The 22,591-nt window shown below is 40.5% G+C and overlaps 7 non-coding genes across 7 annotated transcripts; all 7 read right to left on the bottom strand.

Moving 5' to 3' along the window:
- Positions 1–1,648: 1,648 nt before the first annotated feature.
- Positions 1,649–1,720, bottom strand: TRNAH-GUG (transfer RNA histidin (anticodon GUG)). The gene has a single exon. It is a non-coding gene; the product is annotated as a tRNA-His (tRNA).
- A 1,277-nt stretch (positions 1,721–2,997) lies between these two features.
- Positions 2,998–3,079, bottom strand: TRNAS-AGA (transfer RNA serine (anticodon AGA)). The gene has a single exon. It is a non-coding gene; the product is annotated as a tRNA-Ser (tRNA).
- A 2,587-nt stretch (positions 3,080–5,666) lies between these two features.
- Positions 5,667–5,738, bottom strand: TRNAH-GUG (transfer RNA histidin (anticodon GUG)). The gene has a single exon. It is a non-coding gene; the product is annotated as a tRNA-His (tRNA).
- A 1,279-nt stretch (positions 5,739–7,017) lies between these two features.
- TRNAS-AGA (transfer RNA serine (anticodon AGA)) lies at positions 7,018–7,099 on the bottom strand. Its single transcript has one exon. It is a non-coding gene; the product is annotated as a tRNA-Ser (tRNA).
- A 3,939-nt stretch (positions 7,100–11,038) lies between these two features.
- Positions 11,039–11,120, bottom strand: TRNAS-AGA (transfer RNA serine (anticodon AGA)). Its single transcript has one exon. It is a non-coding gene; the product is annotated as a tRNA-Ser (tRNA).
- Positions 11,121–15,059: 3,939 nt separating this feature from the next.
- On the bottom strand, positions 15,060–15,141 carry TRNAS-AGA (transfer RNA serine (anticodon AGA)). The gene has a single exon. It is a non-coding gene; the product is annotated as a tRNA-Ser (tRNA).
- A 3,937-nt stretch (positions 15,142–19,078) lies between these two features.
- On the bottom strand, positions 19,079–19,160 carry TRNAS-AGA (transfer RNA serine (anticodon AGA)). The gene has a single exon. It is a non-coding gene; the product is annotated as a tRNA-Ser (tRNA).
- Positions 19,161–22,591: the final 3,431 nt, after the last annotated feature.

The raw sequence follows: 22,591 nt of genomic DNA, 5'->3' as shown, positions 1-22,591 counted from the left end.
TGAATCACAATAATACATTGAGCTCAATGGGAATTTTAAGTTATATGCAATTAATTACTTTCAGGAATACTTTTCTAAATCCAGGACTGGATCCTAGATTCAGTCCTGGGACAGTTCTTGGAAACAAGTGGGTAAATTCGTTTTAGTTACTGTTGTGATTTTTAAGCAATATTTTGCTATTTTAAAAGTTGACACTTAGAAACTTTTGCTGATCAAATTACCAATGTTATCCTATGGAAGGAAATTCACTTAGCAGGTAAGTGGGGTTATGGTTACTTTTTCTAGGTCAGTGTTGGATCCTAGATTCAGCACTACTGTACCACCTGTAAGCAGTTGAGAAACTACGTTTAAGTTATACAGGCGATTTTTAAGGAATATTTACATGTTTGCAAAATCGACACTTAGAAGAAATTTCACAGAAAAACAGTCAATGGTTTCCTATAGAAGAAAATTCAAGTTACGGGTAAAGTACGTTCTCGTTACTTTTGTAATCCAGTGCTGGGCTCCTAGGCTCAGTACTGGGACATCTATCGAAAACAGGTAAACAATTACGTTTTCACAGTTGGTACGATTTTTAAAGAATATTTGTAAGTTTCAAAAATCGACACTTAGAAAATTTTCAGCAAAAAGCAGGCAATGATATCCCATGGAAGGAAATTCGAGTTACTGGTAAGTACGGTTAAAATTACTTTTCAGGGTCAGTACTGAGCTCCAAGATGCAGCACTGAGGTCTCTCCTGATAACAGGTGAGTAAATCAGAATTCGTTGTTCGGCTGATTTTAGATGAATATTTTAAAGTTCCAAAACTCCACACCACTTAGAAGAATTTCCAAGTGAAACCACTCAATGTTAGCCTATGGAAGAAAAGTGAGTTATCGGCTTTTAGGTAAGTACTCGACTGGCAGAGTTATGGTTCTGGGCATAGACTCAGGGGTCTCCCAGGGGAGTCCCAGCCTACTTGCCAAGCCTTAAACTCCCCTTTTATTACATATAATTTACACCTAAGGTAGGCCCTAGGTAGTCCTAGGTGCATGATGCTATGTAAGTAAAAAATAAGATATGTACTTTGGTGGTTCGCGTGTCCAGTAAGTACCAAACAGTCTATTTCATTTTTCACTACTGTGAGGTCTACCCCTCTCATAGGTTAGTTCTGTGTATTCCCCTATACTTTTTATTTGGTAATTCCATATCGGAGAGGAGTAGCTTTATTTATTTATTGAAAATCCTACTTACTGGTGAGGTTGGATTTAACTTTACTATTTTAGAAATGCCACTTTTAGAGAGTGAACATTTCTCTGCACTTACTGCTCTATTTGCCTGAAACCTGGCCCCAATACACGTCTGGATTGGGCTGGGTGACAGTAAAATTTGTGCCTTCCCTCTAGAGAGCCACAACACAGGTCACTCAACGGCACCTGGGGGGTGAGCTCCGCTCCCCCTTTACCCCCAATAGGTTCAAGAACGATAATTTATGTAAGTAAATACATTATAGCTACAGCTTATAATCATGCGAGTTTAAATCATTTGTTGTTAGATGGTTTAAATATTTGAAAGGATCTGTTTTTAATAGACATTTTACAAAAACCACTGGTACATTTGCTAATTCTGTAAAAGTAACACCCAACTGCCGTGACATTGCCAACCATAATGCCGTGACTCGGATTCGAACCGAGGTTGCTGCGGCCACAACGCAGAGTACTAACCACTATACGATCACGGCGAGCTACTTGGGCTCAACGACATACAGTGACATGGAGAATTTATAATTCGGAACACTCAGGGCTGTTCCTGTGATAGGCTGGATGTATTCATTGCTTCCTCATTCCTCATTCAGAGGCTGCGTCTCCTCAGTGGTTGATAGGCTGAAACCGTTTCCTGGCCGCCTGCTTGTGAAATGCCAGGAGTCAAAGATCACACAATACACTTGCGGACCTGTGATGGGACACCAATGCAGAGAAACCCACCTGGCACAGACCTTCTATTCTGTCTATTAGACCTGCATCTTCCCTGCACCTTTCAAGCCATTTGTATGTGAAACAAGAAAGAGTTAGAGAGTGATCCATCTACACTTTTATAGGGAGGATGTCGCCGTGAGCTCCTCCCAGCTAATCACACGAACAGCAGAAAAGCAAGATAATACACAGTTGAGGGGAGGGCTGCATGGTTATGTTTTTGAGTAAATATTGAAACTGACCTCAGTGGCTCATTAGCAGAGCTGCGGCTAATGACTGGTGCCAAATCATGATGAAGCAAGCACCATGGCTCGTAGGGGACCCACAACACGCTTTTCTTAGCTCACTGAATTAAAGTATAAACTTCCGCCGTGTGTGAGTGGTAAAGGCTTGTTAATATGGTTCCTTTTCCAATTCAAGTCTGACAACAAGAGGCAGGAACCACGTGGCTTCGGAAGCTCAGGAAAGTAGCCACCAATCACAGAGAAAGAGAGAACTGGCAGTATGAGAGGTGGAGAAAACAGAAGCGGGAGCAAGGAGCTCAAATGAGATTGATGGCGTTTAAATAGAGCGCGTAAAGGAACAGTTACACAGCTAAGAAATGGGAAAGACAGACTAGGGAAAAAAACACAGAAAGAGCCTGTAGATGAATTCTCTTCCTGGGACAGCAGGTTAAGAGAAATTACACATGGGGAGGTTAAGCATGTAACACGGGGGAGAATAAAAAAGAAAATGCAGTTTTATGAAGTGTTTGCCAATCCAGCCAGCACTTTTGTTCTATTTCTCTCTTTGCGTCTTTTATTGGTAAAGTAACTTTCAAGTGCATGCGCAGGTATGAATGAGAGAGCAACGGTATAATAATTTGAAGCGTTTACACCAGTGCTAAAGTAGGAATGAGGTGTAGCAAAGACATGAAAGAGGTAGCGATAACAAATATGTGGAGAGGCAATAGTGACACAAAAAAAAGCCACCTATTTATAAAACTGAAATGGAAGAAATACTAAAGGTTAACTTCTGAAATTGTAGCCGATAATAAAAAGATTCTCGTTGTTGGCAGGATTCGAACCTGCGCGGGGATACCCCAATGGATTTCTAGTCCATCGCCTTAACCACTCAGCCACAACAACTTGCTGTAAGCTGCCTACAAATATTTTGTTTGAAAGTTTTGAAGTTTTCCCACATCAAAGTACTAATATTCTGCAATGCGCTTTTTAAAAACAATGTTTTTTTCATCATGCACGTTCTGTCCTAAAAATAAAAATTGCATGAGTATATCTCTGGATCTGTAAAAGGATGCGCTTGCATTCAAACTCTCTTGTGGCACTCAAGTTTTTTGGAACCTGTTGCACTCTGTTTTTGCGCTGCTTTTAGTCTACGACCCATATTACAGAAGTCAACCATCTCTGAGTATTTGGGACTCCTTTGTAAGTGCCTTATCTTTAATCCTTGAAAAGCTCTATAATAAAGGGGTCTGTCAAAGATTGCTTGAATGGAAGATAAAAGAAGGCCCACTTGTCTCACCAAATGCAGTAGAGAAACCTGATGTTTTACTCATGTTATCCTTAGTTCAGTTTTTGTTAGACCTGGCATCCTTAAGGTGGCCTACCAGCAACCTTTTTGCTTTTCACCTCACGTTTTGCTGTATCTTTATGTTGGCCGTAGGACTCTAATCACTTTATCACTACTGTGAGAAAGTGGCTCTGTATATACTGTTCCCAAATAGGTACAGTGTGCACAGAGTCCCCAGTCCCCAGAGGTTTGGCAGAGGCTAAAGTTAGATATAACCTTACTCTCTAAAGTGGTAGCTTGCCGAGCAGTAAGGCAGTATCAGAGTACAGTGTAAAACATTTGTTGTACACACTCAGTCAGCAAATGGTCTCACACACTCAAGAACTGAACACTAGGCCATTGGTTTGCATAAAAAAGATATTGTTGTTTTACTTGAGAACCAACAATAGGTATCAAAATATACTTTCTCAGAGTGAGATGCTTTAGTTAAATACTTTGCAATAGGCAATTGACTTTTGCAGGTCATAGTTACAGTTTATTACAATAGGCAACACAATTTGAATCACAATAATACATTGAGCTCAATGGGAATTTTAAGTTATATGCAATTAATTACTTTCAGGAATACTTTTCTAAATCCAGGACTGGATCCTAGATTCAGTCCTGGGACAGTTCTTGGAAACAAGTGAGTAAATTCGTTTTAGTTACTGTTGTGATTTTTAAGCAATATTTTGCTATTTTAAAAGTTGACACTTAGAAACTTTTGCTGATCAAATTACCAATGTTATCTATGGAAGGAAATTCACTTAGCAGGTAAGTGGGGTTATGGTTACTTTTTCTAGGTCAGTGTTGGATCCTAGATCCAGCACTACTGTACCACCTGTAAGCAGTTGAGAAACTACGTTTAAGTTATACAGGCGATTTTTAAGGAATATTTACATGTTTGCAAAATCGACACTTAGAAGAAATTTCACAGAAAAACAGTCAATGGTTTCCTATGGAAGAAAATTCAAGTTACGGGTAAAGTACGTTCTCGTTACTTTTGTAATCCAGTGCTGGGCTCCTAGGCTCAGTACTGGGACATCTATCTAAAACAGGTAAACAATTACGTTTTCACAGTTGGTACGATTTTTAAAGAATATTTGTAAGTTTCAAAAATCGACACTTAGAAAATTTTCAGCAAAAAGCAGGCAATGATATCCCATGGAAGGAAATTCGAGTTACTGGTAAGTACGGTTAAAATTACTTTTCAGGGTCAGTACTGAGCTCCAAGATGCAGCACTGAGGTCTCTCCTGATAACAGGTGAGTAAATCAGAATTCGTTGTTCGGCTGATTTTAGATGAATATTTTAAAGTTCCAAAACTCCACACCACTTAGAAGAATTTCCAAGTGAAACCACTCAATGTTAGCCTATGGAAGAAAAGTGAGTTATCGGCTTTTAGGTAAGTACTCGACTGGCAGAGTTATGGTTCTGGGCATAGACTCAGGGGTCTCCCAGGGGAGTCCCAGCCTACTTGCCAAGCCTTAAACTCCCCTTTTATTACATATAATTTACACCTAAGGTAGGCCCTAGGTAGTCCTAGGTGCATGATGCTATGTAAGTAAAAAATAAGATATGTACTTTGGTGGTTCGCGTGTCCTGTAAGTAGCAAACAGTCTATTTCATTTTTCACTACTGTGAGGTCTACCCCTCTCATAGGTTAGCTCTGTGTATTCCCCTATACTTTTTATTTGGTAATTCCATATCGGAGAGGAGTAGCTTTATTTATTTATTGAAAATCCTACTTACTGGTGAGGTTGGATTTAACTTTACTATTTTAGAAATGCCACTTTTAGAGAGTGAACATTTCTCTGCACTTACTGCTCTATTTGCCTGAAACCTGGCCCCAATACACGTCTGGATTGGGCTGGGTGACAGCAAAATTTGTGCCTTCCCTCTAGAGAGCCACAACACAGGTCACTCAACTGCACCTGGGGGGTGAGCTCCGCTCTCCCTTCACCCCCAATAGGTTCAAGAACGATAATTTATGTAAGTAAATACATTATAGCTACAGCTTATAATCATGCGAGTTTAAATCATTTGTTGTTAGATGGTTTAAATATTTGAAAGGATCTGTTTTTAATAGACATTTTACAAAAACCACTGGTACATTTGCTAATTCTGTAAAATTAACACCCAACTGCCGTGACATTGCCAACCACAATGCCGTGACTCGGATTCGAACCGAGGTTGCTGCGGCCACAACGCAGAGTACTAACCACTATACGATCACGGCGAGCTACTTGGGCTCAACGACATACAGTGACATGGAGAATTTATAATTCGGAACACTCAGGGCTGTTCCTGTGATAGGCTGGATGTATTCATTGCTTCCTCATTCCTCATTCAGAGGCTGCGTCTCCTCAGTGGTTGATAGGCTGAAACCGTTTCCTGGCCGCCTGCTTGTGAAATGCCAGGAGTCAAAGATCACACAATACACTTGCGGACCTGTGATGGGACACCAATGCAGAGAAACCCACCTGGCACAGACCTTCTATTCTGTCTATTAGACCTGCATCTTCCCTGCACCTTTCAAGCCATTTGTATGTGAAGCAAGAAAGAATTAGAGAGTGATCCATCTACACTTTTATAGGGAGGATGTCGCCGTGAGCTCCTCCCAGCTAATCACACAAACAGCAGAAAAGCAAGATAATACACAGTTGAGGGGAGGGCTGCATGGTTATGTTTTTGAGTAAATATTGAAACTGACCTCAGTGGCTCATTAGCAGAGCTGCGGCTAATGACTGGTGCCAAATCATGATGAAGCAAGCACCATGGCTCGTAGGGGACCCACAACACGCTTTTCTTAGCTCACTGAATTAAAGTATAAACTTCCGCCGTGTGTGAGTGGTAAAGGCTTGTTAATATGGTTCCTTTTCCAATTCAAGTCTGACAACAAGAGGCAGGAACCACTTGGCTTCGGAAGCTCAGGAAAGTAGCCACCAATCACAGAGAAAGAGAGAACTGGCAGTATGAGAGGTGGAGAAAACAGAAGCGGGAGCAAGGAGCTCAAATGAGATTGATGGCGTTTAAATAGAGCGCATAAAGGAACAGTTACACAGCTAAGAAATGGGAAAGACAGACTAGGGAAAAAAACACAGAAAGAGCCTGTAGATGAATTCTCTTCCTGGGACAGCAGGTTAAGAGAAATTACACATGGGGAGGTTAAGCATGTAACACGAGGGAGAATAAAAAAGAAAATGCAGTTTTATGAAGTGTGTTTGCCAATCCAGCCAGCACTTTTGTTCTATTTCTCTCTTTGCGTCTTTTATTGGTAAAGTAACTTTCAAGTGCATGCGCAGGTATGAATGAGAGAGCAACGGTATAATAATTTGAAGCGTTTACACCAGTGCTAAAGTAGGAATGAGGTGTAGCAAAGACATGAAAGAGGTAGCGATAACAAATATGTGGAGAGGCAATAGTGACACAAAAATAAGCCACCTATTTATAAAACTGAAATGGAAGAAATACTAAAGGTTAACTTCTGAAATTGTAGCCGATAATAAAAGGATTCTCGTTGTTGGCAGGATTCGAACCTGCGCGGGGATACCCCAATGGATTTCTAGTCCATCGCCTTACCCACTCGGCCACAACAACTTGCTGTAAGCTGCATACAAATATTTTGTTTGAAAGTTTTGAAGTTTTCCCACATCAAAGTACTAATATTCTGCAATGCGCTTTTTAAAAACAATGTTTTTTTCATCATGCACGTTCTGTCCTAAAAATAAAAATTGCATGAGTATATCTCTGGATCTGTAAAAGGATACGCTTGCATTCAAACTCTCTTGTGGCACTCAAGTTTTTTGGACCCCGTTGCACTCTGTTTTTGCGCTGCTTTTAGTCGACGACCCATATTACAGAAGTCAACCATCTCTGAGTATTTGGGACTCCTTTGTAAGTGCCTTATCTTTAATCCTTGAAAAGCTCTATAATAAAGGGGTCTGTCAAAGATTGCTTGAATGGAAGATAAAAGAAGGCCCACTTGTCTCACCAAATGCAGTAGAGAAACCTGATGTTTTACTCATGTTATCCTTAGTTCAGTTTTTGTTAGACCTGGCATCCTTAAGGTGGCCTACCAGCAACCTTTTTGCTTTTCACCTCACGTTTTGCTGTATCTTTATGTTGGCCGTAGGACTCTAATCACTTTATCACTACTGTGAGAAAGTGGCTCTGTATATACTGTTCCCAAATAGGTACAGTGTGCACAGAGTCCCCAGTCCCCAGAGGTTTGGCAGAGGCTAAAGTTAGATATAACCTTACTCTCTAAAGTAGTAGCTTGCCGAGCAGTAAGGCAGTATCAGAGTACAGTGTAAAACATTTGTTGTACACACTCAGTCAGCAAATGGTCTCACACACTCAAGAACTGAACACTAGGCCATTGGTTTGCATAAAAAAGATATTGTTGTTTTATTTGAGAACCAACAATAGGTATCAAAATATACTTTCTCAGAGTGAGGTGCTTTAGTTTAATACTTTGCAATAGGCAATTGACTTTTGCAGGTCATAGTTACAGTTTATTACAATAGGCAACACAATTTGAATCACAATAATACATTGAGCTCAATGGGAATTTTAAGTTATATGCAATTAATTACTTTCAGGAATACTTTTCTAAATCCAGGACTGGATCCTAGATTCAGTCCTGGGACAGTTCTTGGAAACAAGTGAGTAAATTCGTTTTAGTTACTGTTGTGATTTTTAAGCAATATTTTGCTATTTTAAAAGTTGACACTTCGAAACTTTTGCTGATCAAATTACCAATGTTATCCTATGGAAGGAAATTCACTTAGCAGGTAAGTGGGGTTATGGTTACTTTTTCTAGGTCAGTGTTGGATCCTAGATCCAGCACTACTGTACCACCTGTAAGCAGTTGAGAAACTACGTTTAAGTTATACAGGCGATTTTTAAGGAATATTTACATGTTTGCAAAATCGACACTTAGAAGAAATTTCACAGAAAAACAGTTAATGGTTTCCTATGGAAGAAAATTCAAGTTACGGGTAAAGTACGTTCTCGTTACTTTTGTAATCCAGTGCTGGGCTCCTAGGCTCAGTACTGGGACATCTATCTAAAACAGGTAAACAATTACGTTTTCACAGTTGGTACGATTTTTAAAGAATATTTGTAAGTTTCAAAAATCGACACTTAGAAAATTTTCAGCAAAAAGCAGGCAATGATATCCCATGGAAGGAAATTCGAGTTACTGGTAAGTACGGTTAAAATTACTTTTCAGGGTCAGTACTGAGCTCCAAGATGCAGCACTGAGGTCTCTCCTGATAACAGGTGAGTAAATCAGAATTCGTTGTTCGGCTGATTTTAGATGAATATTTTAAAGTTCCAAAACTCCACACCACTTAGAAGAATTTCCAAGTGAAACCACTCAATGTTAGCCTATGGAAGAAAAGTGAGTTATCGGCTTTTAGGTAAGTACTCGACTGGCAGAGTTATGGTTCTGGGCATAGACTCAGGGGTCTCCCAGGGGAGTCCCAGCCTACTTGCCAAGCCTTAAACTCCCCTTTTATTACATATAATTTACACCTAAGGTAGGCCCTAGGTAGTCCTAGGTGCATGATGCTATGTAAGTAAAAAATAAGATATGTACTTTGGTGGTTCGCGTGTCCTGTAAGTAGCAAACAGTCTATTTCATTTTTCACTACTGTGAGGTCTACCCCTCTCATAGGTTAGCTCTGTGTATTCCCCTATACTTTTTATTTGGTAATTCCATATCGGAGAGGAGTAGCTTTATTTATTTATTGAAAATCCTACTTACTGGTGAGGTTGGATTTAACTTTACTATTTTAGAAATGCCACTTTTAGAGAGTGAACATTTCTCTGCACTTACTGCTCTATTTGCCTGAAACCTGGCCCCAATACACGTCTGGATTGGGCTGGGTGACAGCAAAATTTGTGCCTTCCCTCTAGAGAGCCACAACACAGGTCACTCAACTGCACCTGGGGGGTGAGCTCCGCTCTCCCTTCACCCCCAATAGGTTCAAGAACGATAATTTATGTAAGTAAATACATTATAGCTACAGCTTATAATCATGCGAGTTTAAATCATTTGTTGTTAGATGGTTTAAATATTTGAAAGGATCTGTTTTTAATAGACATTTTACAAAAACCACTGGTACATTTGCTAATTCTGTAAAATTAACACCCAACTGCCGTGACATTGCCAACCACAATGCCGTGACTCGGATTCGAACTGAGGTTGCTGCGGCCACAACGCAGAGTACTAACCACTATACGATCACGGCGAGCTACTTGGGCTCAACGACATACAGTGACATGGAGAATTTATAATTCGGAACACTCAGGGCTGTTCCTGTGATAGGCTGGATGTATTCATTGCTTCCTCATTCCTCATTCAGAGGCTGCGTCTCCTCAGTGGTTGATAGGCTGAAACCGTTTCCTGGCCGCCTGCTTGTGAAATGCCAGGAGTCAAAGATCACACAATACACTTGCGGACCTGTGATGGGACACCAATGCAGAGAAACCCACCTGGCACAGACCTTCTATTCTGTCTATTAGACCTGCATCTTCCCTGCACCTTTCAAGCCATTTGTATGTGAAGCAAGAAAGAGTTAGAGAGTGATCCATCTACACTTTTATAGGGAGGATGTCGCCGTGAGCTCCTCCCAGCTAATCACACGAACAGCAGAAAAGCAAGATAATACACAGTTGAGGGGAGGGCTGCATGGTTATGTTTTTGAGTAAATATTGAAACTGACCTCAGTGGCTCATTAGCAGAGCTGCGGCTAATGACTGGTGCCAAATCATGATGAAGCAAGCACCATGGCTCGTAGGGGACCCACAACACGCTTTTCTTAGCTCACTGAATTAAAGTATAAACTTCCGCCGTGTGTGAGTGGTAAAGGCTTGTTAATATGGTTCCTTTTCCAATTCAAGTCTGACAACAAGAGGCAGGAACCACGTGGCTTCGGAAGCTCAGGAAAGTAGCCACCAATCACAGAGAAAGAGAGAACTGGCAGTATGAGAGGTGGAGAAAACAGAAGCGGGAGCAAGGAGCTCAAATGAGATTGATGGCGTTTAAATAGAGCGCGTAAAGGAACAGTTACACAGCTAAGAAATGGGAAAGACAGACTAGGGAAAAAAACACAGAAAGAGCCTGTAGATGAATTCTCTTCCTGGGACAGCAGGTTAAGAGAAATTACACATGGGGAGGTTAAGCATGTAACACGGGGGAGAATAAAAAAGAAAATGCAGTTTTATGAAGTGTGTTTGCCAATCCAGCCAGCACTTTTGTTCTATTTCTCTCTTTGCGTCTTTTATTGGTAAAGTAACTTTCAAGTTCATGCGTAGGTATGAATGAGAGAGCAACGGTATAATAATTTGAAGCGTTTACACCAGTGCTAAAGTAGGAATGAGGTGTAGCAAAGACATGAAAGAGGTAGCGATAACAAATATGTGGAGAGGCAATAGTGACACAAAAATAAGCCACCTATTTATAAAACTGAAATGGAAGAAATACTAAAGGTTAACTTCTGAAATTGTAGCCGATAATAAAAAGATTCTCGTTGTTGGCAGGATTCGAACCTGCGCGGGGATACCCCAATGGATTTCTAGTCCATCGCCTTAACCACTCGGCCACAACAACTTGCTGTAAGCTGCCTACAAATATTTTGTTTGAAAGTTTTGAAGTTTTCCCACATCAAAGTACTAATATTCTGCAATGCGCTTTTTAAAAACAATGTTTTTTTCATCATGCACGTTCTGTCCTAAAAATAAAAATTGCATGAGTATATCTCTGGATCTGTAAAAGGATACGCTTGCATTCAAACTCTCTTGTGGCACTCAAGTTTTTTGGACCCTGTTGCACTCTGTTTTTGCGCTGCTTTTAGTCTACGACCCATATTACAGAAGTGAACCATCTCTGAGTATTTGGGACTCCTTTGTAAGTGCCTTATCTTTAATCCTTGAAAAGCTCTATAATAAAGGGGTCTGTCAAAGATTGCTTGAATGGAAGATAAAAGAAGGCCCACTTGTCTCACCAAATGCAGTAGAGAAACCTGATGTTTTACTCATGTTATCCTTAGTTCAGTTTTTGTTAGACCTGGCATCCTTAAGGTGGCCTACCAGCAACCTTTTTGCTTTTCACCTCACGTTTTGCTGTATCTTTATGTTGGCCGTAGGACTCTAATCACTTTATCACTACTGTGAGAAAGTGGCTCTGTATATACTGTTCCTAAATAGGTACAGTGTGCACAGATTCCCCAGTCCCCAGAGGTTTGGCAGAGGCTAAAGTTAGATATAACCTTACTCTCTAAAGTGGTAGCTTGCCGAGCAGTAAGGCAGTATCAGAGTACAGTGTAAAACATTTGTTGTACACACTCAGTCAGCAAATGGTCTCACACTCTCAAGAACTGAACACTAGGCCATTGGTTTGCATAAAAAAGATATTGTTGTTTTACTTGAGAACCAACAATAGGTATCAAAATATACTTTCTCAGAGTGAGATGCTTTAGTTAAATACTTTGCAATAGGCAATTGACTTTTGCAGGTCATAGTTACAGTTTATTACAATAGGCAACACAATTTGAATCACAATAATACATTGAGCTCAATGGGAATTTTAAGTTATATGCAATTAATTACTTTCAGGAATACTTTTCTAAATCGAGGACTGGATCCTAGATTCAGTCCTGGGACAGTTCTTGGAAACAAGTGAGTAAATTCGTTTTAGTTACTGTTGTGATTTTTAAGCAATATTTTGCTATTTTAAAAGTTGACACTTAGAAACTTTTGCTGATCAAATTACCAATGTTATCCTATGGAAGGAAATTCACTTAGCAGGTAAGTGGGGTTATGGTTACTTTTTCTAGGTCAGTGTTGGATCCTAGATCCAGCACTACTGTACCACCTGTAAGCAGTTGAGAAACTACGTTTAAGTTATACAGGCGATTTTTAAGGAATATTTACATGTTTGCAAAATCGACACTTAGAAGAAATTTCACAGAAAAACAGTCAATGGTTTCCTATGGAAGAAAATTCAAGTTACGGGTAAAGTACGTTCTCGTTACTTTTGTAATCCAGTGCTGGGCTCCTAGGCTCAGTACTGGGACATCTATCTAAAACAGGTAAACAATTACGTTTTCACAGTTGGTACGATTTTTAAAGAATATTTGTAAGTTTCAAAAATCGACACTTAGAAAATTTTCAGCGAAAAGCAGGCAATGATATCCCATGGAAGGAAATTCGAGTTACTGGTAAGTACGGTTAAAATTACTTTTCAGGGTCAGTACTGAGCTCCAAGATGCAGCACTGAGGTCTCTCCTGATAACAGGTGAGTAAATCAGAATTCGTTGTTCGGCTGATTTTAGATGAATATTTTAAAGTTCCAAAACTCCACACCACTTAGAAGAATTTCCAAGTGAAACCACTCAATGTTAGCCTATGGAAGAAAAGTGAGTTATCGGCTTTTAGGTAAGTACTCGACTGGCAGAGTTATGGTTCTGGGCATAGACTCAGGGGTCTCCCAGGGGAGTCCCAGCCTACTTGCCAAGCCTTAAACTCCCCTTTTATTACATATAATTTACACCTAAGGTAGGCCCTAGGTAGTCCTAGGTGCATGATGCTATGTAAGTAAAAAATAAGATATGTACTTTGGTGGTTCGCGTGTCCTGTAAGTAGCAAACAGTCTATTTCATTTTTCACTACTGTGAGGTCTACCCCTCTCATAGGTTAGCTCTGTGTATTCCCCTATACTTTTTATTTGGTAATTCCATATCGGAGAGGAGTAGCTTTATTTATTTATTGAAAATCCTACTTACTGGTGAGGTTGGATTTAACTTTACTATTTTAGAAATGCCACTTTTAGAGAGTGAACATTTCTCTGCACTTACTGCTCTATTTGCCTGAAACCTGGCCCCAATACACGTCTGGATTGGGCTGGGTGACAGCAAAATTTGTGCCTTCCCTCTAGAGAGCCACAACACAGGTCACTCAACTGCACCTGGGGGGTGAGCTCCGCTCTCCCTTCACCCCCAATAGGTTCAAGAACGATAATTTATGTAAGTAAATACATTATAGCTACAGCTTATAATCATGCGAGTTTAAATCATTTGTTGTTAGATGGTTTAAATATTTGAAAGGATCTGTTTTTAATAGACATTTTACAAAAACCACTGGTACATTTGCTAATTCTGTAAAATTAACACCCAACTGCCGTGACATTGCCAACCACAATGCCGTGACTCGGATTCGAACCGAGGTTGCTGCGGCCACAACGTAGAGTACTAACCACTATACGATCACGGCGAGCTACTTGGGCTCAACGACATACAGTGACATGGAGAATTTATAATTCGGAACACTCAGGGCTGTTCCTGTGATAGGCTGGATGTATTCATTGCTTCCTCATTCCTCATTCAGAGGCTGCGTCTCCTCAGTGGTTGATAGGCTGAAACCGTTTCCTGGCCGCCTGCTTGTGAAATGCCAGGAGTCAAAGATCACACAATACACTTGCGGACCTGTGATGGGACACCAATGCAGAGAAACCCACCTGGCACAGACCTTCTATTCTGTCTATTAGACCTGCATCTTCCCTGCACCTTTCAAGCCATTTGTATGTGAAGCAAGAAAGAGTTAGAGAGTGATCCATCTACACTTTTATAGGGAGGATGTCGCCGTGAGCTCCTCCCAGCTAATCACACGAACAGCAGAAAACCAAGATAATACACAGTTGAGGGGAGGGCTGCATGGTTATGTTTTTGAGTAAATATTGAAACTGACCTCAGTGGCTCATTAGCAGAGCTGCGGCTAATGACTGGTGCCAAATCATGATGGAGCAAGCACCATGGCTCGTAGGGGACCCACAACACGCTTTTCTTAGCTCACTGAATTAAAGTATAAACTTCCACCGTGTGTGAGTGGTAAAGGCTTGTTAATATGGTTCCTTTTCCAATTCAAGTCTGACAACAAGGGGCAGGAACCACGTGGCTTCGGAAGCTCAGGAAAGTAGCCACCAATCACAGAGAAAGAGAGAACTGGCAGTATGAGAGGTGGAGAAAACAGAAGCGGGAGCAAGGAGCTCAAATGAGATTGATGGCGTTTAAATAGAGCGCATAAAGGAACAGTTACACAGCTAAGAAATGGGAAAGACAGACTAGGGAAAAAAACACAGAAAGAGCCTGTAGATGAATTCTCTTCCTGGGACAGCAAGTTAAGAGAAATTACACATGGGGAGGTTAAGCATGTAACACGAGGGAGAATAAAAAAGAAAATGCAGTTTTATGAAGTGTGTTTGCCAATCCAGCCAGCACTTTTGTTCTATTTCTCTCTTTGCGTCTTTTATTGGTAAAGTAACTTTCAAGTGCATGCGCAGGTATGAATGAGAGAGCAACGGTATAATAATTTGAAGCGTTTACACCAGTGCTAAAGTAGGAATGAGGTGTAGCAAAGACATGAAAGAGGTAGCGATAACAAATATGTGGAGAGGCAATAGTGACACAAAAATAAGCCACCTATTTATAAAACTGAAATGGAAGAAATACTAAAGGTTAACTTCTGAAATTGTAGCCGATAATAAAAAGATTCTCGTTGTTGGCAGGATTCGAACCTGCGCGGGGATACCCCAATGGATTTCTAGTCCATCGCCTTACCCACTCGGCCACAACAACTTGCTGTAAGCTGCATACAAATATTTTGTTTGAAAGTTTTGAAGTTTTCCCACATCAAAGTACTAATATTCTGCAATGCGCTTTTTAAAAACAATGTTTTTTTCATCATGCACGTTCTGTCCTAAAAATAAAAATTGCATGAGTATATCTCTGGATCTGTAAAAGGATACGCTTGCATTCAAACTCTCTTGTGGCACTCAAGTTTTTTGGACCCCGTTGCACTCTGTTTTTGCGCTGCTTTTAGTCGACGACCCATATTACAGAAGTCAACCATCTCTGAGTATTTGGGACTCCTTTGTAAGTGCCTTATCTTTAATCCTTGAAAAGCTCTATAATAAAGGGGTCTGTCAAAGATTGCTTGAATGGAAGATAAAAGAAGGCCCACTTGTCTCACCAAATGCAGTAGAGAAACCTGATGTTTTACTCATGTTATCCTTAGTTCAGTTTTTGTTAGACCTGGCATCCTTAAGGTGGCCTACCAGCAACCTTTTTGCTTTTCACCTCACGTTTTGCTGTATCTTTATGTTGGCCGTAGGACTCTAATCACTTTATCACTACTGTGAGAAAGTGGCTCTGTATATACTGTTCCCAAATAGGTACAGTGTGCACAGAGTCCCCAGTCCCCAGAGGTTTGGCAGAGGCTAAAGTTAGATATAACCTTACTCTCTAAAGTGGTAGCTTGCCGAGCAGTAAGGCAGTATCAGAGTACAGTGTAAAACATTTGTTGTACACACTCAGTCAGCAAATGGTCTCACACACTCAAGAACTGAACACTAGGCCATTGGTTTGCATAAAAAAGATATTGTTGTTTTATTTGAGAACCAACAATAGGTATCAAAATATACTTTCTCAGAGTGAGGTGCTTTAGATAAATACTTTGCAATAGGCAATTGACTTTTGCAGGTCATAGTTACAGTTTATTACAATAGGCAACACAATTTGAATCACAATAATACATTGAGCTCAATGGGAATTTTAAGTTACATGCAATTAATTACTTTCAGGAATACTTTTCTAAATCCAGGACTGGATCCTAGATTCAGTCCTGGGACAGTTCTTGGAAACAAGTGAGTAAATTCGTTTTAGTTACTGTTGTGATTTTTAAGCAATATTTTGCTATTTTAAAAGTTGACACTTAGAAACTTTTGCTGATCAAATTACCAATGTTATCCTATGGAAGGAAATTCACTTAGCAGGTAAGTGGGGTTATGGTTACTTTTTCTAGGTCAGTGTTGGATCCTAGATCCAGCACTACTGTACCACCTGTAAGCAGTTGAGAAACTACGTTTAAGTTATACAGGCGATTTTTAAGGAATATTTACATGTTTGCAAAATCGACACTTAGAAGAAATTTCACAGAAAAACAGTCAATGGTTTCCTATGGAAGAAAATTCAAGTTACGGGTAAAGTACGTTCTCGTTACTTTTGTAATCCAGTGCTGGGCTCCTAGGCTCAGTACTGGGACATCTATCTAAAACAGGTAAACAATTACGTTTTCACAGTTGGTACGATTTTTAAAGAATATTTGTAAGTTTCAAAAATCGACACTTAGAAAATTTTCAGCAAAAAGCAGGCAATGATATCCCATGGAAGGAAATTCGAGTTACTGGTAAGTACGGTTAAAATTACTTTTCAGGGTCAGTACTGAGCTCCAAGATGCAGCACTGAGGTCTCTCCTGATAACAGGTGAGTAAATCAGAATTCGTTGTTCGGCTGATTTTAGATGAATATTTTAAAGTTCCAAAACTCCACACCACTTAGAAGAATTTCCAAGTGAAACCACTCAATGTTAGCCTATGGAAGAAAAGTGAGTTATCGGCTTTTAGGTAAGTACTCGACTGGCAGAGTTATGGTTCTGGGCATAGACTCAGGGGTCTCCCAGGGGAGTCCCAGCCTACTTGCCAAGCCTTAAACTCCCCTTTTATTACATATAATTTACACCTAAGGTAGGCCCTAGGTAGTCCTAGGTGCATGATGCTATGTAAGTAAAAAATAAGATATGTACTTTGGTGGTTCGCGTGTCCTGTAAGTACCAAACAGTCTATTTCATTTTTCACTACTGTGAGGTCTACCCCTCTCATAGGTTAGCTCTGTGTATTCCCCTATACTTTTTATTTGGTAATTCCATATCGGAGAGGAGTAGCTTTATTTATTTATTGAAAATCCTACTTACTGGTGAGGTTGGATTTAACTTTACTATTTTAGAAATGCCACTTTTAGAGAGTGAACATTTCTCTGCACTTACTGCTCTATTTGCCTGAAACCTGGCCCCAATACACGTCTGGATTGGGCTGGGTGACAGCAAAATGTGTGCCTTCCCTCTAGAGAGCCACAACACAGGTCACTCAACTGCACCTGGGGGGTGAGCTCCGCTCTCCCTTCACCCCCAATAGGTTCAAGAACGATAATTTATGTAAGTAAATACATTATAGCTACAGCTTATAATCATGCGAGTTTAAATCATTTGTTGTTAGATGGTTTAAATATTTGAAAGGATCTGTTTTTAATAGACATTTTACAAAAACCACTGGTACATTTGCTAATTCGGTAAAATTAACACCCAACTGCCGTGACATTGCCAACCACAATGCCGTGACTCGGATTCGAACTGAGGTTGCTGCGGCCACAACGCAGAGTACTAACCACTATACGATCACGGCGAGCTACTTGGGCTCAACGACATACAGTGACATGGAGAATTTATAATTCGGAACACTCAGGGCTGTTCCTGTGATAGGCTGGATGTATTCATTGCTTCCTCATTCCTCATTCAGAGGCTGCGTCTCCTCAGTGGTTGATAGGCTGAAACCGTTTCCTGGCCGCCTGCTTGTGAAATGCCAGGAGTCAAAGATCACACAATACACTTGCGGACCTGTGATGGGACACCAATGCAGAGAAACCCACCTGGCACAGACCTTCTATTCTGTCTATTAGACCTGCATCTTCCCTGCACCTTTCAAGCCATTTGTATGTGAAGCAAGAAAGAGTTAGAGAGTGATCCATCTACACTTTTATAGGGAGGATGTCGCTGTGAGCTCCTCCCAGCTAATCACACGAACAGCAGAAAAGCAAGATAATACACAGTTGAGGGGAGGGCTGCATGGTTATGTTTTTGAGTAAATATTGAAACTGACCTCAGTGGCTCATTAGCAGAGCTGCGGCTAATGACTGGTGCCAAATCATGATGAAGCAAGCACCATGGCTCGTAGGGGACCCACAACACGCTTTTCTTAGCTCACTGAATTAAAGTATAAACTTCCGCCGTGTGTGAGTGGTAAAGGCTTGTTAATATGGTTCCTTTTCCAATTCAAGTCTGACAACAAGAGGCAGGAACCACGTGGCTTCGGAAGCTCAGGAAAGTAGCCACCAATCACAGAGAAAGAGAGAACTGGCAGTATGAGAGGTGGAGAAAACAGAAGCGGGAGCAAGGAGCTCAAATGAGATTGATGGCGTTTAAATAGAGCGCGTAAAGGAACAGTTACACAGCTAAGAAATGGGAAAGACAGACTAGGGAAAAAAACACAGAAAGAGCCTGTAGATGAATTCTCTTCCTGGGACAGCAGGTTAAGAGAAATTACACATGGGGAGGTTAAGCATGTAACACGGGGGAGAATAAAAAAGAAAATGCAGTTTTATGAAGTGTTTGCCAATCCAGCCAGCACTTTTGTTCTATTTCTCTCTTTGCGTCTTTTATTGGTAAAGTAACTTTCAAGTGCATGCGCAGGTATGAATGAGAGAGCAACGGTATAATAATTTGAAGCGTTTACACCAGTGCTAAAGTAGGAATGAGGTGTAGCAAAGACATGAAAGAGGTAGCGATAACAAATATGTGGAGAGGCAATAGTGACACAAAAATAAGCCACCTATTAATAAAACTGAAATGGAAGAAATACTAAAGGTTAACTTCTGAAATTGTAGCCGATAATAAAAAGATTCACGTTGTTGGCAGGATTCGAACCTGCGCGGGGATACCCCAATGGATTTCTAGTCCATCGCCTTAACCACTCGGCCACAACAACTTGCTGTAAGCTGCCTACAAATATTTTGTTTGAAAGTTTTGAAGTTTTCCCACATCAAAGTACTAATATTCTGCAATGCGCTTTTTAAAAACAATGTTTTTTTCATCATGCACGTTCTGTCCTAAAAATAAAAATTGCATGAGTATATCTCTGGATCTGTAAAAGGATACGCTTGCATTCAAACTCTCTTGTGGCACTCAAGTTTTTTGGACCCTGTTGCACTCTGTTTTTGCGCTGCTTTTAGTCTACGACCCATATTACAGAAGTCAACCATCTCTGAGTATTTGGGACTCCTTTGTAAGTGCCTTATCTTTAATCCTTGAAAAGCTCTATAATAAAGGGGTCTGTCAAAGATTGCTTGAATGGAAGATAAAAGAAGGCCCACTTGTCTCACCAAATGCAGTAGAGAAACCTGATGTTTTACTCATGTTATCCTTAGTTCAGTTTTTGTTAGACCTGGCATCCTTAAGGTGGCCTACCAGCAACCTTTTTGCTTTTCACCTCACGTTTTGCTGTATCTTTATGTTGGCCGTAGGACTCTAATCACTTTATCACTACTGTGAGAAAGTGGCTCTGTATATACTGTTCCCAAATAGGTACAGTGTGCACAGAGTCCCCAGTCCCCAGAGGTTTGGCAGAGGCTAAAGTTAGATATAACCTTACTCTCTAAAGTGGTAGCTTGCCGAGCAGTAAGGCAGTATCAGAGTACAGTGTAAAACATTTGTTGTACACACTCAGTCAGCAAATGGTCTCACACACTCAAGAACTGAACTCTAGGCCATTGGTTTGCATACAAAAGATATTGTTGTTTTATTTTAGAACCAACAATAGGTATCAAAATATACTTTCTCAGAATGAGATGCTTTAGTTAAATACTTTGCAATAGGCAATTGACTTTTGCAGGTCATAGTTACAGTTTATTACAATAGGCAACACAATTTGAATCATAATAATACATTGAGCTCAATGGGAATTTTAAGTTATATGCAATTAATTACTTTCAGGAATACTTTTCTAAATCCAGGACTGGATCCTAGATTCAGTCCTGGGACAGTTCTTGGAAACAAGTGAGTAAATTCGTTTTAGTTACTGTTGTGATTTTTAAGCAATATTTTGCTATTTTAAAAGTTGACACTTAGAAACTTTTGCTGATCAAATTACCAATGTTATCCTATGGAAGGAAATTCACTTAGCAGGTAAGTGGGGTTATGGTTACCTTTTCTAGGTCAGTGTTGGATCCTAGATCCAGCACTACTGTACCACCTGTAAGCAGTTGAGAAACTACGTTTAAGTTATACAGGCGATTTTTAAGGAATATTTACATGTTTGCAAAATCGACACTGAGAAGAAATTTCACAGAAAAACAGTCAATGGTTTCCTATGGAAGAAAATTCAAGTTACGGGTAAAGTACGTTCTCGTTACTTTTGTAATCCAGTGCTGGGCTCCTAGGCTCAGTACTGGGACATCTATCTAAAACAGGTAAACAATTACGTTTTCACAGTTGGTACGATTTTTAAAGAATATTTGTAAGTTTCAAAAATCGACACTTAGAAAATTTTCAGCGAAAAGCAGGCAATGATATCCCATGGAAGGAAATTCGAGTTACTGGTAAGTACGGTTAAAATTACTTTTCAGGGTCAGTACTGAGCTCCAAGATGCAGCACTGAGGTCTCTCCTGATAACAGGTGAGTAAATCAGAATTCGTTGTTCGGCTGATTTTAGATGAATATTTTAAAGTTCCAAAACTCCACACCACTTAGAAGAATTCCCAAGTGAAACCACTCAATGTTAGCATATGGAAGAAAAGTGAGTTATCGGCTTTTAGGTAAGTACTCGACTGGCAGAGCTATGGTTCTGGGCATAGACTCAGGGGTCTCCCAGGGGAGTCCCAGCCTACTTGCCAAGCCTTAAACTCCCCTTTTATTACATATAATTTACACCTAAGGTAGGCCCTAGGTAGTCCTAGGTGCATGATGCTATGTAAGTAAAAAATAAGATATGTACTTTGGTGGTTCGCGTGTCCTGTAAGTACCAAACAGTCTATTTCATTTTTCACTACTGTGAGGTCTACCCCTCTCATAGGTTAGCCCTGTGTATTCCCCTATACTTTTTATTTGGTAATTCCATATCGGAGAGGAGTAGCTTTATTTATTTATTGAAAATCCTACTTACTGGTGAGGTTGGATTTAACTTTACTATTTTAGAAATGCCACTTTTAGAGAGTGAACATTTCTCTGCACTTACTGCTATATTTGCCTGAAACCTGGCCCCAATACACGTCTGGATTGGGCTGGGTGACAGCAAAATTTGTGCCTTCCCTCTAGAGAGCCACAACACAGGTCACTCAACTGCACCTGGGGGGTGAGCTCCGCTCTCCCTTCACCCCCAATAGGTTCAAGAACGATAATTTATGTAAGTAAATACATTATAGCTACAGCTTATAATCATGCGAGTTTAAATCATTTGTTGTTAGATGGTTTAAATATTTGAAAGGATCTGTTTTTAATAGACATTTTACAAAAACCACTGGTACATTTGCTAATTCTGTAAAATTAACACCCAACTGCCGTGACATTGCCAACCACAATGCCGTGACTCGGATTCGAACTGAGGTTGCTGCGGCCACAACGCAGAGTACTAACCACTATACGATCACGGCGAGCTACTTGGGCTCAACGACATACAGTGACATGGAGAATTTATAATTCGGAACACTCAGGGCTGTTCCTGTGATAGGCTGGATGTATTCATTGCTTCCTCATTCCTCATTCAGAGGCTGCGTCTCCTCAGTGGTTGATAGGCTGAAACCGTTTCCTGGCCGCCTGCTTGTGAAATGCCAGGAGTCAAAGATCACACAATACACTTGCGGACCTGTGATGGGACACCAATGCAGAGAAACCCACCTGGCACAGACCTTCTATTCTGTCTATTAGACCTGCATCTTCCCTGCACCTTTCAAGCCATTTGTATGTGAAGCAAGAAAGAGTTAGAGAGTGATCCATCTACACTTTTATAGGGAGGATGTCGCCGTGAGCTCCTCCCAGCTAATCACACGAACAGCAGAAAAGCAAGATAATACACAGTTGAGGGGAGGGCTGCATGGTTATGTTTTTGAGTAAATATTGAAACTGACCTCAGTGGCTCATTAGCAGAGCTGCGGCTAATGACTGGTGCCAAATCATGATGAAGCAAGCACCATGGCTCGTAGGGGACCCACAACACGCTTTTCTTAGCTCACTGAATTAAAGTATAAACTTCCGCCGTGTGTGAGTGGTAAAGGCTTGTTAATATGGTTCCTTTTCCAATTCAAGTCTGACAACAAGAGGCAGGAACCACGTGGCTTCGGAAGCTCAGGAAAGTAGCCACCAATCACAGAGAAAGAGAGAACTGGCAGTATGAGAGGTGGAGAAAACAGAAGCGGGAGCAAGGA

Source organism: Triturus cristatus, chromosome 12, assembly GCF_964204655.1.
Source record: "Triturus cristatus chromosome 12, aTriCri1.1, whole genome shotgun sequence".
Classification (NCBI taxonomy): Eukaryota; Metazoa; Chordata; class Amphibia; order Caudata; family Salamandridae; genus Triturus; species Triturus cristatus.
The sequence above is the reverse complement of the archived record's forward strand: the minus strand, read 5'-3'. Positions and strand labels throughout refer to the sequence as shown.